Genomic DNA, 17781 nt, shown 5'->3' on the forward strand with positions numbered 1-17781 from the left:
GCGTTCCCAATGCAATAAAATGTTCCATTTTTGTATAGCTTAATGGGGATACTGCCTTTAGTACTCAGCGTGAAGTTTAAATACAGAAATTGTTTTAGTGTTTTCAAGGGTGTCCAAACTTAGTTAACGCAAACACTGCGTAATGATGTGATGTGTGTCCGAGACGGCATCGACACGAGGGGAGTACAGCTGTATATACTTGCATACACATTCACTTATTGGGAGTGAAGGGAGGAGAATCACTTTTTTTTTTTTTTTTAATTTAAAAGTAGATATCATAACGCGATAGGTGTCACAGCTGAAAACTTGTTTTTCGTAAGAGTTGCGCGTTAACATAATTGAATCTAAAATATTTTCTGAACCGTTTGAGATAATGTAATTCTGTTTACACTCAAATGAATTGTGAAAAGTCTTCGCAAAACGACGCATAGTCTCTTTTCACAGCTATGTTAGTTGGAGATCTGTATCAACTTCACTTTTTCTTTTGTTAGTATCGTAGTTCTGAAACACACACATTCAATGGCGCTTGACTCTTCAAAATCCCGTTACTAGTTTCGGAAAAATAAGAATATTTAGAACTTGGGGTTTGTCCGTTTTGAAGATGAAATCGATTGCTGTCGTTTTCAGAGGTTTGTGTTGTCATACGTGACACTCGCGCAACGCTTGTATGAAGTTGCGTCACACGCTATTTGCGTGACGTCTTCTGGAGGTGACTTTTGTCCGGTGTGCTTATAATAATTTTGAAACTACGTTTACAATGTATTTGAATAGGAATTTTGTCAGTCACGTGTACTGTCAATTTAGACTTACGGAAGTGAGGCATGGACTTTTAATAGAAGTATCATTCAGAAACAGATGGTTGACCTGAGGGAAGGAAATGCATGTTGGCAATTAATAGGGGAGAAATGAAAACAAATAAATGGATCCAAGAACAAATGAAAGACGCGATTGTGATTGCAATGAAAATGAAATAGGAGTGGGCGGAATATATAGGCAAGCGAATGAACGGCAGGCATACGAACAAGTTCTGTGCTGGAACACAAGCGACAAGCAATGACCTAGACGACCAAAAAACGGGAAGGTGCGTAGATAGCGTTAGAAAACGCCCGACACCCTGATGAATGCGTACAGCTGAACATTGCAATGCCTGGGAAGGCCAAAGGATGTCAAATGGTTGATGGTGACCATTCAGTCACAGACTGGCATAGAGTGGTTATGAAATTGTGCTTGCGAAATTAGAAGTTACGTTTTTGCTCAACCAATTAAACAGTATTTTCGCATAAGACGTCTTTCGTGTGATTAAGACGTGTTCTGCCGATGACATATAGCGGACCTAAACCGGGAAATGACTGTCACGAAGCAGTAAGATATGCTAAATTGATAATAAATGCAAAGGCAACCAACGGCGAAGATAAGTGTCACCAACTGGGTTACTAACGCTAGAATGCAGGTCTGTCGAACACAAACTTGAATGTCTCTGTGATATCAGGAAAACCAGCACGAGAATTTGCTATACGAGCCCATTTTGGTGGTATTTACGAGACGATGGATTTATTTATCAACTGTATGAACACGTGTGATGGAGTCTCAAATAATAGAGCAAGAAGGTCCAGAATGAGTGTATGGTCAACCACATATAGGTTTTCCTTTTAATCACTAAGATGAAAGCTGGAATGATTCCTTTCAAGAGGGCACGGCCTTTCTACGTTCTTTCTTGTTCTACGAAATCTTATGGCCCCCTTCAGTAACATGTCGTCGATAGGAGTAGGAACTGCTGGGGGGAAAACGGGTCAGCTTTAGTGGGTTATCGCGAGATCCAGCTGTGGAAGATACCGACAGGGATGTGGAGGCATATCGACTCCAATGCCGTGGCCAACTGCAGTAGGTTTCTCGGTTGAGGATCCAGGGTGTGTACAAAAATGATGGGAGCTGGTCCCATAGATTCTCGACTTCGTTTAAATCCAGGGTGTTTGGCGGCTGTAAAGACATCCCGGTGCTCTTCGAATCACAAACGTACAACGCGAGCTGTGTGACATTGCATTGTCCTGCTGGTAGATGCCATCGTACCGAGGAAAATGAACTACATATAGGGGTGGACATAGTTCCCAAAGATACATGCATACTGTTGGTGATCTATTGTGTCTTCCAGAATGACGAGATCACCCATGGAATGCTATGGAAACATTCCCCAGGCTATAACGCCCCCTACTCCGGCCTGGACCCTTCCGAGAACTGTTGCTGGGTATTTGCTTCAGACGTTTCACGCCTTAGACGCCAACGGCAATCACTCCGATGGAGCACAAAGCACCATTCAATGGACCTCCAGTTGCGGCATTGGAGTGCAAATTCCAGGCTTCGGCGTCGGAGAACAGCAGCCAGCACGGGCGCATGAACCACACACCTGCTGCAGAGGCCCACAGGCAGCAACACTTGATGTACCGTCGTTGAGGCAACACTTGATGTTCCGTCGTTGAGGAGACACTGTTGGCAGGCACTTGGTTCTCCGGGCGGTTATCTGCTCAATAATTGCACGTTTATTCGTCCGAACACACATCTGCAGCCGCCGTTCACTCGTGTCATCCATGACCTGTGGTGTATACAGTTCTCTCAGCGCCAGTTTTGGATAACGCCATTTTGCTATGCGCAGTAGACATTAACCACGACGGCACGTGAACAGTTTACAAACTTAGCCGTTTCAGAAATGCTGGCAACTACGGCCGAAAGGCCACTGATCATGCATTTTGGGACGTCAGAAAAGTCACTCTGTTGCCGCATTACGTCAATGACAGCACTGTTTCCGCAACCCTCCGATACGCTGTATATACCCTCCACTGCTAGTGCTGCCACCTGCCCTCTGTGAGTGCTTATTACACGTTGAGGTCGAACACAGTCGGTGGTCACTTTCATGTGACTGGAAGGTGCGCTAAAGACTGACGGAAGAACTAACGAAACATTGGTCAGGCAAATAAATACAATCATAACATGAGTTAATTCTTTTCATACATGTTAGGCGATAAGTTGTCGAATTAAAGTTACGAGGCAGACTTAATGGATTTCCGAAGGCCTTCACAAGTGAAAAAATGCGACGTTCTCATCGGATACCTTATTCATGAATTCGGGCATACTCAAAGATAGTGTTATACTTTTAGAGTTATATGATGAAGAGCCAAATAAACTGGTACATCTGCCTAGTATCGTTTAGGGCCCCCACGAGCACGCAGAAGTGTCGCAACACTACGTGGCATGGACTCGACTAATGTCTGAAGTAGCGCTGGAGGGAATTGACACCGTGAATCCTACAGGGATATCCATAAATCCGTAAGAGTCCGAGGGGATGGAGATCTCTTCTGAACAGCACGTTGCAAGGCATCCCAGATATACTCAATAATGTTCATGTCTTCGGAATTTGGTGGCCAGTGGAAGTGTTTAAACTCGGAAGAGTGTTCCTGGAGCCACTCTGTAGCAATTCTGGACGTGTGGCGTAAGCCATTGTCCTGCTGGAATTACCCAAGTCCGGCGGAATGCACAGTAGACGTGAATGAATGCAGGTGATCAGACAGAGTGCTTACGTACGTGTCACATGTCAGAATCGTATCTAGACCTATCAGGTGTCCCGTATCACTCCAACTGCACACGTCCCACACCATTGCAGAGCCTCCACCAGCTTAAACAGCCCCCTGCTGACATTCTAGGTCCATGGATTCATAAGGTTTGTCTCCATACTCGTCCACTCGATAGAATATGAAACGAGACTTGTCCGACGAGGCAACATGTTTCCAGTCATCAACAGTCCAATGTCTGTTGTTCATCAAGTGTACACGAGTGGACCTTCGGCTCCGAAAACCCGTATCGATGATGTTTCGTTGAATGGTTCGCACGCTGCAACTTGTTGATGGTCCAGCACTGAAATCTGCAGCAATTCGCGGAAGGGTTGCACTTCTGTTGAACGATTATCTTCAATCGTCATTGGTCCCGTTCTTGCAGGATCTTTTTCCAGCCACAGCGATGTCGGAGATTTGATGTTTTGCCGGATTCCTGATATTCACGGTAGACTCGTATGGTCGTACGGCAAAATCCCAACTTCATCACTACCTCGGAGGTAATGTGTCGCATCTCTCGTGCGCCCACTATAACACCATATAACTTGAACTTATACTGGCGCACATGGAAGTCATTCTGCTGGCACGCACCAAAACGCGACGTGCCGCGGAGACTCAGGCAGTTACAATTCAGCAGTTACACAGTTCAGTTCAGTGCCTTCAGTCAGCTCAGAACAGTTCTCTGAAGACTATCTTGCGACTAAGTATAAAAGACATCATATTTGCGCCAGTGACTGAACACTTTCTTTATTACGCGATTGCAATTTCGGCCTTAGGCATAAATATGTCAGCTAATTTTAGGTTGACATGGCCTAATAGCCATAACATCTTCACTTGATAATGGCCGAAATTGCAATCGCGTAATAAAGAAAGTGTTCAGTTACTGGCGCAAATATGATGTCTTTTATAAAGTTCTACATGACTGTGAATCCCAGGTATAAATAGTTAATTCCGACTAAGTAGTTGCTATTTATAGAATAACTAGACTACCAAGAGCGTCTGCAATACTACATTCAGTCTTAGTGACAAGAACACAGTGCCACGAGACAGTATTGTTACTTTGATATCATTGTATTACATTAGGACATCAAGTGCCACACATTAAGCTCTTCCAAAGTTAACTATCACTTGCAACAAATTCTTAATAAATACCGAAGAAATACCAATACCAGGAAGGAGATGCGCGTGATAAACGAGAGTCGATATCCGTGTTTCTACATCTGAAAGATGACGTATGTTCTAATTTCGCACCAGTCTCGTAAGAGTGGTGCTAGTAGCCACACTACAAGGAGGCAAATCAGGGTTGTTTTAAACGGATGCTGGAACGGTCGTGAACTTCAGGACACTTCCGGAACTTCGACAGACACTGGTGCAAGAATGGGAGGCTATACCCCAGCAGCTGCTCGACCACCTGTTCGAGAGTATGCCAACCCGTTGTGCGGCCTGTGTACGTGTGCATGGTGATCATATCCCGTAATGATGTCGAGGTACACGCGCAGGAAACAGTAGCGTTTTGTAGCACATGTGTTTCGGGACGGTTTTCTCAAGTTATCACCAATACCGTGGACTTGCAGGTCTGTGTCGTGTGTGTTCCCTATGTGCCTGTGCTATTAGCGCCAGGTTTGTGTAGTGCCACGTTGTGTGGCGTCACATTCTGCAATTATCCTTAATTTATGAGCATGAGTGTATCTTGTTTTTACCGTGTGGCATGTATTCTACTTCCGATATAGCAAAATTTGCCTTGTTATACACGATTCTTTCGTCTGAGTTTAAGATTTAGCTGTACAAATTATTTGGTTGGTTGATTGGTTTGGAGGAGGGGACCAAACAGCGAGATCATCGGTCCCACAGAATACCTGTGTGGCTTAACTTCACTGGGGCTAATAGTGCTGTGCCGCACGGGTGTTTTCACGGAACATAATGACATGAATTGCCGTGTCTTGGCCACAGCCTGAGGAGCGTGGAGCGTCCGCTACACGTAACGTGACGAGGCCTTGCGTGGTCGCGCGGCGAGTAACTGGGTTGGCGCGTTTTTGCTGCTGACGTCGTCGTCCTGATAGAAGGCTGATGGCATTATCTTCAGCACTTCGCGCCGCCGCCTGCCTACACCGCGAGGCAAGTGTTCAGCGCATCACCAAGTTTTAGAGTTTTCCTCCCCCCCCCCGCCTCTCGCTCCCCCCTTAACTGTCCTTCAGCGAATACCGTAGAAAGTTTGTTCTTCCTGCACTTGCAGATACATTGATGCTCGGGAAGCACCGATCGCTGTACGATGAAGGCTACTTCATATGCGTTTCCCCGTTCTCTCACAGCAAGTGGAAATCGTCTGTCTGAATCTTCCAATGCAAAACCGCTTCTCTCTGTATCCAGTTCTATGGTACGTATGATGACAGCAAAACAATATCACGTACGAAGTCTGTTTTATCGGTAAATGGAGTCGAAATCTGTTGTCCTTCTCGCAGAAAATCGAGTACGGTTTCGGAGAATGCGTTTCCGTATTTTCTGAACTGGCTGTTCGTACTCCCTTTAAACTTGTTTCACTTCTTGCTTTTCAGAACTACTTACCTATGACACTGGATTGGCGACTTGATGTTAAATATCTTCAACATTTCGCGGCCCTGTCAGCAACTGTGTAAATATCATTTTTAATTTTAACAATTAACTGCCTCAGTTGCACCGTTTACCTAGACTATACCTAGATTTCAGTCGGGATAACCCAACCTTCCTCAGAACAACAGTAACTACCGTTTGTCCATAGTGGACATCGCGAAGCTAAAACTACAAATCCATAAATTATCGTCAGACTATAAAACTTATCTGCTGTAGAGCACTCGTGACTGCCGCATCGCGGTCGCGAAGTGGGGCCGAGCCAGTTCCAGATAGGTTTTATAGTCTGACGATAATTTATGGATTTGTAGTTTTAGCTTGACGATATCCACTATGGGCAAACGGTAGTTACTGTTATTCTGAAGAAGGTTGGGTTATACCGACTGAAACCTAGGTAAATTCTAGGTAAACGGTGCAACTGAGACTTGATGTTAGTCAAGAATGCCTTTAATGCGACAAAGACGCCATTATCATCACCTCATCGAATTTGAACGAGGTCGTTTCATAAGGCTACGTGAAGGTGGATGTTTCTTCTGCGGTACTGCAGAAAGACTAGGTAGGAATGCAGCAACTGTATATGAGTGTTGGCAGCGGTGGTCACGGGAATGTATGATCGTGGCGGTGGTGGTGAGTTGGGGCTTATGGGCGCTCAACATCGAGGTCATCAGCGCCCTGACACACATTAAAAGGAACGAATGTGGACAGACCTAAGAAAACTAAGGCACACACTCAAAGAAAGCAGGAAAAGAAAGAAAATGCTACATAAGAATGTAAAACCTAAGGAAAGGGGAAACATAGCAAAAAGAATGTCACAGGAAATTGTTGTTGGCTGGCCACTTACATAAAATATGGGTGAGCTTGTCACACAGTGAGCAAATTAAAATCCTCTCCCTGAAATCTTTGTAAAAACATTTGACAGGGCACAGAACTTTAAAACTTCAGCCACATTCGTCCGAGTGTTGCCTAAAAGAGATGGCAGGTCCGCTGGCAAGTCAGCCGCGACCCGCTGGTCAGAAAATAAAACGCAGTCTAATAAAACGTGGCGCACAGTGACCTGGACGCCGCAAGCACCACACATTGGAGGGTCCTCTCGCCGGAGCAGGAAGCCGTGCGTCATAGGGCTGTGGCCTATTCGAAGCCGAGTGAGGAGAACCTCGTCCCGTCGATGGGGCTGAAAGGAAGTACACCACACACGCGTTGTGGGCTTGACTATACGGAGCTTATTGTCAGTCACTTCCAGCCACTCATCCTCCCACCGACGCATGACCCGTGAGCTCAACAGCGAGGTGAGTGCGTGCAAGGCGATAGCACACTGAGATACTTGTGGGGCGGGACACGCCTCCTTGGCTGCGAGATCTGCCCTTTGATTCCCAGCAATGTATGATCGTAATGATCAGGCTCCGGACGGCCACGTGGCACTACCGAGGACGAAGACCATCGTGTTCGGCTTATGGCTGTGGCACATCGCACTGCATCTGCAGCAATAATATGAGCAGCAGTTGGCACCACAGTGGCAACACGAACTGTCACAAATCGGTTACTTCAAGGGCAGCTCCGTGTAGCGTGCATTCCACCGACCCCAAACTATCGCCATTTATGACTTCAGTGATGTCAGGCGAGAGCCCATTGGAGGGCGGGGTGGAGATCTGCTGTGTTCTCTGGTGAAAGCTGGTTCTGCCTCGGTGCCAGTGATGGCCGTTTGTTGTTTAGGGGGAGGCCACTTGTCTGCGTGCTGGACGTACTGGACCTACACGTGGAGCTATGGTGTGGGGTGCGATATCGTATGACAGCAGGAGCACACTCGTGGTTATCCCTCGCACCCTGGCTGCAAATACAGGGTTATTACAAATGATTGAAGCGATTTCACAGCTCTACAATAACTTTATTATTTGAGATATTTTCACAATGCTTTGCACACACATACAAAAACTCAAAAAGTCTTTTTAGGCATTCACAAATGTTCGATATGTGCCCCTTTAGTGATTCGGCAGACATCAAGCCGATAATCTAGTTCCTCCCACACTCGGCGCAGCATGTCCCCATCAATGAGTTCGAAAGCATCGTTGATGCGAGCTCACAGTTCTGGCACGTTTCTTGGTAGAGGAGGTTTAAACACTGAATCTTTCAAGAAATCGCATGGGGTTAAGTCGGGAGAGCGTGGAGGCCATGACATGAATTGCTGATCGTGATCTCCACCACGACCGATCCATCGGTTTTCCAATCTCCTGTTTAAGAAATGCCGAACATCATGATGGAAGTGCGGTGGACCACCATCCTGTTGAAAGATGAAGTCGGCGCTGTCGGTCTCCAGTTGTGGCATGAGCCAATTTTCCAGCATGTCCAGATACACGTGTCCTGTATAACGTTTTTTTCGCAGAAGAAAAAGGGGCCGTAAACTTTAAACCGTGAGATTGCACAAAACACGTTAACTTTTGGTGAATTGTGAATTTGCTGCACGAATGCGTGAGGATTCTCTACCGCCCAGATTCGCACACTGTGTCTGTTCACTTCACCATTAAGAAAAAATGTTGCTTCATCACTGAAAACAAGTTTCGCACTGAACGCATCCTCTTCCGTGAGCTGTTGCAACCGCGCCGAAAATTCAAAGCGTTTGACTTTGTCATCGGGTGTCAGGGCTTGTAGCAATTGTAAACGGTAAGGCTTCTGCTTTAGCCTTTCCCGTAAGATTTTCCAAACCGTCGGCTGTGGTACGTTTAGCTCCCTGCTTGCTTTATTCGTCGACTTCCGCGGGCTACGCGTGAAACTTGCCCGCACGCGTTCAACCGTTACTTCGCTCACTGCAGGCCGACCCGTTGGTTTCCCCTTACAGAGGCATCCAGAAGCTTTAAACTGCGCATAACATCGCCGAATGGAGTTAGCAGTTGGTGGATCTTTGTTGAACTTCGTCCTGAAGTGTCGTTGCGCTGTTATGACTGACTGATGTGAGTGCATTTCAAGCACGACATACGCTTTCTCGGCTCCTGTCGCCATTTTCGCCTCACAGCGCTCTCGAGCGCTCTGGCGGCAGAAACCAGAAGTGCGGCATCAGCTGAGCAAAACTTTATGAGTTTTTCTACGTATCTGTAGTGTGTCGTGACCATATGTCAATGAATGGAGCTACAGTGAATTTATGAAATCGCTTCAATCATTTGTAATAGCCCTGTATGTACGTCCTGTCGCGCTGCTATTCACGAACAGCATTTCAGAGGATGTTTTCCAACAGGATAACGTTCTCCCACATACCGCTGTTGTACCCCATCATGCTTCACAGAGTGTCGACAGGGTGCTTTGGCCTGCTCGATCACCAGATCTGTCTCCAATCAAATACGTATGGGTCTTCATCGGACGGCAGCTCCACTGTCACCCACCACCAGCATGGACCGTCCCTATACTGACGGACCGAGTGCAACAGACATGGGAGCCTATACCACAAACTGACACCTGGCACCCTTACAACACAATTAATGCACGTTTGCAAGCTTGCATTCAACATTCTGGCAGTTACACCGGTTATTATCGAAGCAGCAATTCACATTTGCAATTGCTTTTCTCGCGCTTACATCAACCTGTGAACTTGCAACGTTAATCGCTTAAGTATGAGGTGCGACAGTAAAGTAATGAGACTGATTTTCTTTGCAAGATGTGGCAACCCTGCAGGCTTGCGTAGGCACAATATCTTTGATGGCTTCCGTAGGCACAATATCTTTGATGGCTTCCGTAGGCACAATTGTTCACGAGTGGTTTGAGGAACATTCTGGATAGTTCGAGCGAATGATATGGCTACTCAGGTCGCACGAAAGAATCCCACCGAGTATTTATGGAATCCAATCGTGCACAAAATCCTTCAGCTGCATTTTCGCGATTATGAACGGCTATAGAGGCAGCATGGCGCAGTATTTCTGCGGGAGACTTTCAACGACTTTTGAGGTCATACCACGTCGCGTTGCTACCCTACGTAGGGCATAAGGACGCCCGACACGATATTAGGAGGAATCCCAAGATTGTTACCTCGGTGTATATAGGAGCACTGAGATCTGTCTGAAATATCATAAATAAGCCGGTAGTCGTCGCCGTCGTCGTCGTGGTCATCTTCGGGAGACTGGCTTGATGCAAGGCTCTTCACTTCTGCATAACTTCTGTAACCCACGTCCTGTCGTCGCTGTTTACTCTCATCAAGTCTTTGTCTCCCTATAAAATTTTTGCTCCCCACACTTTATTACCAAACTGGCTATTCCTTGGTGCCTCACGATGTGTCTGTCAATCGATCACTTCTTTCAGTCATCTTTCTCCCCAATTTGATTCGATGATTCCTCATCAGTTATCTAATTTACTAATCTTAATCTTCAACATTCTCCCGTAACACTGCATTTCAACAGTTTCTATTTTATTCTTGTCTGAATAGTTTATCGTCGACGTCTCGATTTCGTACACGGCTACACTGCAGACAACAAGGTTGACTACAGACAAACATCTTCCGAAATGACGTCCTAACATTTATTGCGATGTTAAGAAACTTCTCTTTCGTATATGTTTTTCTTGTTATCGCTAGTCTGTATTTCATTATCATATCTACTGCCGCCATCATTAGCTTTTGCTGCTGAATTATCAATATTCATCTACTGCTTTTAGTGTCATTTCCTCGTACAATTCCCCCAACCGTAAGCAAACTGCTGCTAAAAGTAGCGCCGTTCAGATTACGACTTTCCCGCCACTGTGGCAGGTATTACACCATATTATTAAATGTATTCGACGATGCCAAGTTAATATTTTTTATATCTTTCGACAGTGTCACTTTGGCTTTGTCACTTTAGGCTTATATAATAATGCTTCCTTTCTAGTTAGATCTCAAGATTGTCAATACGGTCCGAAATCGAGAATCTGACGTCAATTTTGTGGTTACCAACTGGAATTAAGGAAACAAATGCTGTACCTCTTACATAACTGCCTTTATTTACGACCATGTCGCAGCTTACAGGACTGAATTACTTAATTGTTTTAATATTGGTGCCCCTCCCGCCGGAGATTCGAGTCCTCCCTTGGGCATGGGCGTGCGTGTGTTGTTCTTAACATAAGTTGTTAAAAGTTATTTTAAGTAGTCTAGGGGCCGATGAGCTCAGCAGTTTGGTTCCTTAGGAATTCACACACATTTTTTTTTAAATATTGGTCAATAAATGAATGTTTATTAATCAAATAAATAAGTATTCTTTTTATACTGTCGAAAAAAAATACATTCGTTTTGGTGACTATGTCGTCATTGAAACACGAGTGTGGCATCTAAAATAAAGAACTAGTAACATTGTAGTGACTGCACTGCATTGTATAGCAGTGAAATACGGACTATGGGAAAACCGGAACAGAAGAGAAACGAGGCATTTGAGATTCGGTGCTACAGGCGAATGTTGAAAATTAGATGAGCAATTACAAGGCACTCCGAAGAATCGGCGAGGAAAGGAAAACACTGACAAGGAGAAGGGACAGGACGGTAGGACATCCGTAAAGACATCAGGGCATAACTTCCATGGTACTAGAGGGAGGCGTAGAAGGTAAAAGCTGCAGAGGAACACAGAGATTGGAATAAATCCAGCAAATAACTGAGGACGAAGGTAGCAAGTCCTACTCTGAGATAAAGAGGCTGGCACAGGAAATGAATTCGTGGAGGGCCGGATTAAACCAGACAAAAGATTAATGATTCAAATAAAAATAAAGTGTGACTGCGAACTACAAGTAGTTCTGAAAAGCAAGAAGTGAAACAAGTTTAAAGGGGGTACGAACAGCCAGTTCAGAAAATACGGAAACGCATTCTCCGAAACCGTACTCGATTTTCTGCGAGAAGGACGACAGATTTCGACTCCATTTACCGATAAAACAGACTTCGTACGTGATATTGTTTTGCTGTCCTGATACGAACCATAGAACTGGATACAGAGAGAAGCGGTTTTGCATTGGAAGATTCAGACAGACGATTTCCACTTGCTGTGAGAGAACGGGGAAACGTATATGAAGTAGCCTTCATCGTACAGCGATCGGTGCTTCCCGAGCATCAATGTATCTGCAAGTGCAGGAAGAACAAACTTTCTACGGTATTTGTTGAAGGACAGTTAAGGGGGGAGGAGCGAGAGGGGGGGGGGGGGGGAGGAAAACTCTAAAACTTGGTGATGCGGTGAACACTGTTGCCTCGCGGTGTAAGCAGGCGGCGGCGCGAAGTGCTGAAGATAGTGCCATCAGCCTTCTATCGGGACGACGACGTCAGCAGCAAAAAAGCGCCAACCCAGTTACTCGCCGCGCGACCACGCAAGGCCTCGTCACGTTACGTGTAGCGGACGCTCCACGCTCCCCAGGCTGTGGCCAAGACACGGCAATTCATGTCATTGTGTTCCGTGAAAACACCCGTGGGGCACAGCACTATTAGCCCCAGTGAAGTTAAGCCACACAGGTATTCTGTGGGACCGATGATCTCGCTGTTTGGTCCCCTCCTCCAAACCAATCAACCAATCAAATAATTTGTACAGCTAAATCTTAAACTCAGACGAAAGAATCGTGTATAATAAGGCAAATTTTGCTATATCGGAAGTAGAATACATGCCACACGGTAAAAACAAGATACACTCATGCTCATAAATTAAGGATAATTGCAGAATGTGATGCCACACAACGTGGCACTACACAAACCTGGCGCTAATAGCATAGGCACATAGGGAACACACACAACACAGACCTGCAAGTCCACGGTATTGGTGATAAGTTGAGAAACCCGTCCCAAAACACATGTGCTACAAAACGCCACTGTTTCCTGCGCGTGTACCTCGACATCATTACGGGATATGATCACCATGCACACGTACACAGGCCGCACAACGGGTTGGCATACTCTCGAACAGGTGGTCGAGCAGCTGCTGGGGTATAGCCTCCCATTCTTGCACCAGTGTCTGTCGAAGTTCCTGAAGTGTCCTAGGGGTTTGAAGACGTGCAGCAGTACGTCGACCGAGAGCATCCCAGACGTGCTCGATGGGTCACCTGATATCTTCTGTTTCAAAGTACTCCTCCATGATGGCAGCTGGGTGCGCCCGTTTGTTATCATACATCAGGAGGAAGGTGAGACCCACTGCACCCCTGAAAAGGCGCACATACTAGTGCAAAATTACGTCCCGATACACTTGACCTGTCATAGTTCCTCTGTCAAAGACCTGCAGGGGTGTACGTGCACCAATCATAATCCCACCCCAAACCATCAAACCACGTCCTCCATACAGGTCCCTTTCAAGGACATTAAGGGGTTGGTATCTGGTTCCTGGTTCACGCCAGATGAAAACCCGGCGAGAATCACTGTTCAGACTATAGTTGGACTCGTTGAAACGAGGCTTTACGGGGTCTCCTGCGACCAGGGGTCAGTGGAATGCACCTTGCAGGTCGCCGGGCGAATAAACCATGTCTGTTCAGTCGTCTGTAGACTGTGTGTCTGGAGGCAACTGTTCCAGTGGCTGCGGTAAGATCCCAAGCAAGGGTACGTACAGTACTCTGTGGCCGTCTGCGGCCACTGATGGTGATATATCGGTCTTCTTGTGGTACACTGTCGACGTCCCGTACTGTAGCGCCTGGACACGTCTCCAGTCTGCTGGAATCGTTGACATAATCTTGAGATCACACTTTGTGCTACACGGAGGGCCCGTGCTACGACCTACTGTGTTTGACCAGCCTCCAGTCGCCCTAGTATTCTACCCCTCATAACGTCATCAATATGTGTTCTTTGAACCATTTTCAACACACAGTCACCATTAGCACGTCTGGAAACGTCTGCGCACTTACTCGCTGCACCGTACTCTGACATGCACCGACACACCTCAGCATGTGTGTACTGCTGCCAGCGCCACCGTGCGACGACCGCAGGTCAAATGCACCGCATGGTCATACCCCCACGTTATCCTTAATTTATGAGCATGAGTGTAGATGCCACAGGTCGTAGCGCCAAGGATAGTAAAAGACAAAAGAGCTTTCTTTACAGTCCTGTCACATTAATGTGTCCACTGCCTATCTTCGGCGTTAACGTGCAATAACCACTAATAGACGGCATGCGGCAGCACCAGCAGCGGAGGATATACAAAGCGTGTCGGAGGGACACTGAGAACAGTGTCGTAATGCCGGACAAGGATGGAAATTTTTCCGAAACAGCTAAGTCTGTAACGTGTACCGTGCATGGCGTTATCCAAAACCGATGGGATGGCATGGGTGAGCGACGGCTTCAGAGAGGTGTACGGGCCAAGAGACGTGCAACTGTTGAGCAGCTGACCGCCCATATGAACCAACGACCTACCAACACTTCCTCATCAAAGACCGTTCGGCGAACGTTGTCGCGTATGGTCCTCCACAGCTGACACCTGGTTCATGACCCAAGCTGACTGCCGTTCGTCGGCAACGAAGGCTGGAATTGCACGCCAGTGTTCCGATTGGACGACCATTGAGTGGCGATAGGTGACCTACAGATGAATGACATTTTATGCTCCATCGGACAGAGGGCCCTTTTGGTGTGCTGCGTGAAACGTCTCAAAGCAAACATCCTGCAACAAGCGCCGGAAGGGGAATGTTTTCGAGGCATTCCCTGAATGATCCCATTCTGGAAGGTATAATGCATTAACAGAAGTGTGCATCTGTCATTGGGGACCATATCTACCTCTACATAGTTTCGTTTTCCTCGGCACGATGGCATCTATCAGGAGGACAACGCATCGTGCTACATGGCTTTCGGTGTACGTGCGTTGTTCGTGCTACATAGCTTGCGGAGTAGGTGCGTTGTTTGAAGAATTGCTGAACGAGTTTACCGTACTTCACTGGCCACCAAACTCCCCGGATTTGAATCCAATAGACAATGTGTGAGACCACCTCGATCGGGCTGTTCGCGCCATGGATGGTGAATACAGAAATGCAGCGCACCTGGTCACTGCACTGTATTCGACATGGCTCCACATCCCAGCCGGTACCTCCCAGAACCTCGCTGACTCCCTTCCTCCCCGTCTCTCAGCGGTCCCTGCTGCTAATGGTGGTTATCCAGGCTTTTAACAGGTGGTCGCATTAATGTCACTAGACAGCTGTCGACATACAAACATTTACACCACGAGACCATAAAAAGGTTCAGGAACAGCTGGTTTTGAGTACATGTGACAAACGGACAGTGGGGAAGAGGGAAATGAAACGATTAGAAGCCTTTGGAATGAAGTGTTACAAGAAAGATCAAGCCATTTGATTGGCTATGGAATGACCAAGTCTTGCGCGGTGTCAACGAGAAAAAATACCCAAAAAAGCTGACTATCAGTCGAAGAGATAGAATATTACGACATGAGTCGTTGCTGGAAACTGTATTTAAAGGGGCGGTGGAAGAGAAGAAGCCTTGCCGCAGTGGTAACACCGGTTGCCGTCAGATCACCGAAGTTAATCGCTGTCGGGCTGGGCTAGCACTTGGATGGGAGACCATCCGGTCTGCCGAGCGCTGTTGGCAAGCGGGGTGCTCTCAGCCCTTGTGAGGCAAAACTGAGGTGCTACTTGTTTGAGAAGCCGCGGCTCCGGTATCGGAAACTGACATAGGGCCGGGAGAGCGGTTTGCTGACCACATGCCCCTCCATATCCGCATCCAATGACGCCTTTGGGCTGAGAATGACACTGCGGCCGGTCGGTACCTTTGGGCTTTCATGGCCTGTTCGGGGGGAGTTTTTTTTGGAAGAGAAGAAACGCAAGGTGACAGATATACGAGCGTTAGTCAACGTTGCAATTAGCATATTGAAAAAAATAGTTACGTAAGTAATTTTTTGTTTGTTTGTAATAGTTGCCTGCAGTCCTGGCCACAATCAAACCACCGCGCCAGCACCGTAGAACGCCGTTAGGGGCGCCGAAACAATATATATATATATAAATGGTTCAAATGGCTCTGAGCACTATGGGACTTAACATCTGTGGTCATCAGTCCCTAGAACTTAGAACTACTTAAACCTAACTAACCTAAGGACATCACACACATCCATGCCCGAGGCAGGATTCGAACCTGTGACCGTAGCGGTCGCGCGGATCCGGACTGAGCGCCTAGAACCGCTAGACCACCGCGGCCGGCGAAACAAAATCGCGCAGACCACTGGTGAAGTGGAGTATAGTGCAGAAATTCGTTTTGGGCAGCAGAGGAAATGTTGCAGCTGTGTCTGATCATCCGAAATAGGTAAAGAAGTGTTCTGGATTGGCCTCTCACACCTGCAACACTGGTCCGGGGAAGACGGTACTCCTGGTGATGGAATTAGGTTAGAGAATGAGTAGCCAAAAATAGATGAGTTTTGCTATTTATGCAGCAAAACAACTGCTGAAGCAGAGAATATAAAATGCAGAGTGGCTGCAGCACAAAAAGTATTTCTGAAAAAGAGGAATTTGTTTATATCTAATATTAAAGACGGTGTTAGGAAGTCATTTCCGAAGGTATTCTTGTGTAGTCACGTACGGAAGTGAAACGTGGACGATAAGCAGTACAGACAAGAAGACATGGAAGCATTTCAAATATGGCAATACAGAAGCTGAAGATTACATGGGTACATCGAATAACGAATGAAGTGGTACTGACTCGAACTGAGGGAAAAAAAAAAAAGAAATTTACGACAACTGAACTAAATGAAGGGATCGGTTGATAGAACACGTCCTCAGGGGTAAAGAAATCGTCAACTTCGAATTGGAGGACAGTATAGCGGTAAAATTGTAGGTGGGAGACCAAGAGATGAATACAGTAGGCAGGCTCACCGTGAGAAATGCATGCGAGAACATAAATGCAGTTGGCTGCAGGTTGCGCTGTTGCATTTGACCACAGAACGGCATCAGTGTAGTGTACTCAATACGTTGCAAGTGCCTGTCGTAGTCAAAACACTGTATTCAACAACAGGGGGGCCACTTTCAACATTTAATGTGAAAATTTGTAAGTAAAAATGAATATTCAATAAATTAATAACTTTTATTTTATTGACAACGAGTTTCATTTCGTTACATTCACTGCGGCAAACGGCACGCGCGGCTGACAATCATACGACACTGCGGAGAGACTTTTTGAACACCCCGTAGATCGCTAACCTCGCTGTTGGTAACGGACGTTACATCATGACATAGACAAATTTGAATACAGTTGGTGGAAAAAAAAAAAAATGGCACGAGGGAGCTTTGAGCATGGGTCGCCTTCTTGCAACTCCAACACCGTGACCACTTTTTTTTTTTATATTCCACAAAAACAGTAACAAAAATGGCTACAATGAAATGACATAAATAAGGTGACAGATAATTGCAGTCATAAATTAGAGCATTCAAAGAGTGAGGAATAATATTCAGTCTTTAGCAGTAGCACAATTTAGCACCTTCGCTGTCACCTTCAACTGGTGGCAGTTCAGCATGCAGCCTGAGGTTCCGTATCATCACTTCCGAGACCCAAATTAATCATTCAGTAAATCCTTGATGTGTGTTCCTTCCAGGGTGAATTACGTGGACAGAGGACTTTGTCAGTTCCAGCCTTCTAAACGCATCCTTAGGGAGTTCAAGATCTTCCTGTATATCAGACACCAGATGTCTGCCG

At 46.3% G+C, this 17781-nt stretch overlaps 1 protein-coding gene across 1 annotated transcript in view; it reads right to left on the minus strand.

Annotated features, from left to right (window-relative positions):
• LOC126456835 (protein quick-to-court) overlaps positions 1-17781 on the minus strand; it is a 332255-nt gene that overhangs the window by 281364 nt on the left and 33110 nt on the right. The gene's annotated exons all lie outside the window — the stretch shown is intronic.

This window comes from Schistocerca serialis, chromosome 2, assembly GCF_023864345.2.
Source record: "Schistocerca serialis cubense isolate TAMUIC-IGC-003099 chromosome 2, iqSchSeri2.2, whole genome shotgun sequence".
Lineage (NCBI taxonomy): Eukaryota > Metazoa > Arthropoda > Insecta > Orthoptera > Acrididae > Schistocerca > Schistocerca serialis.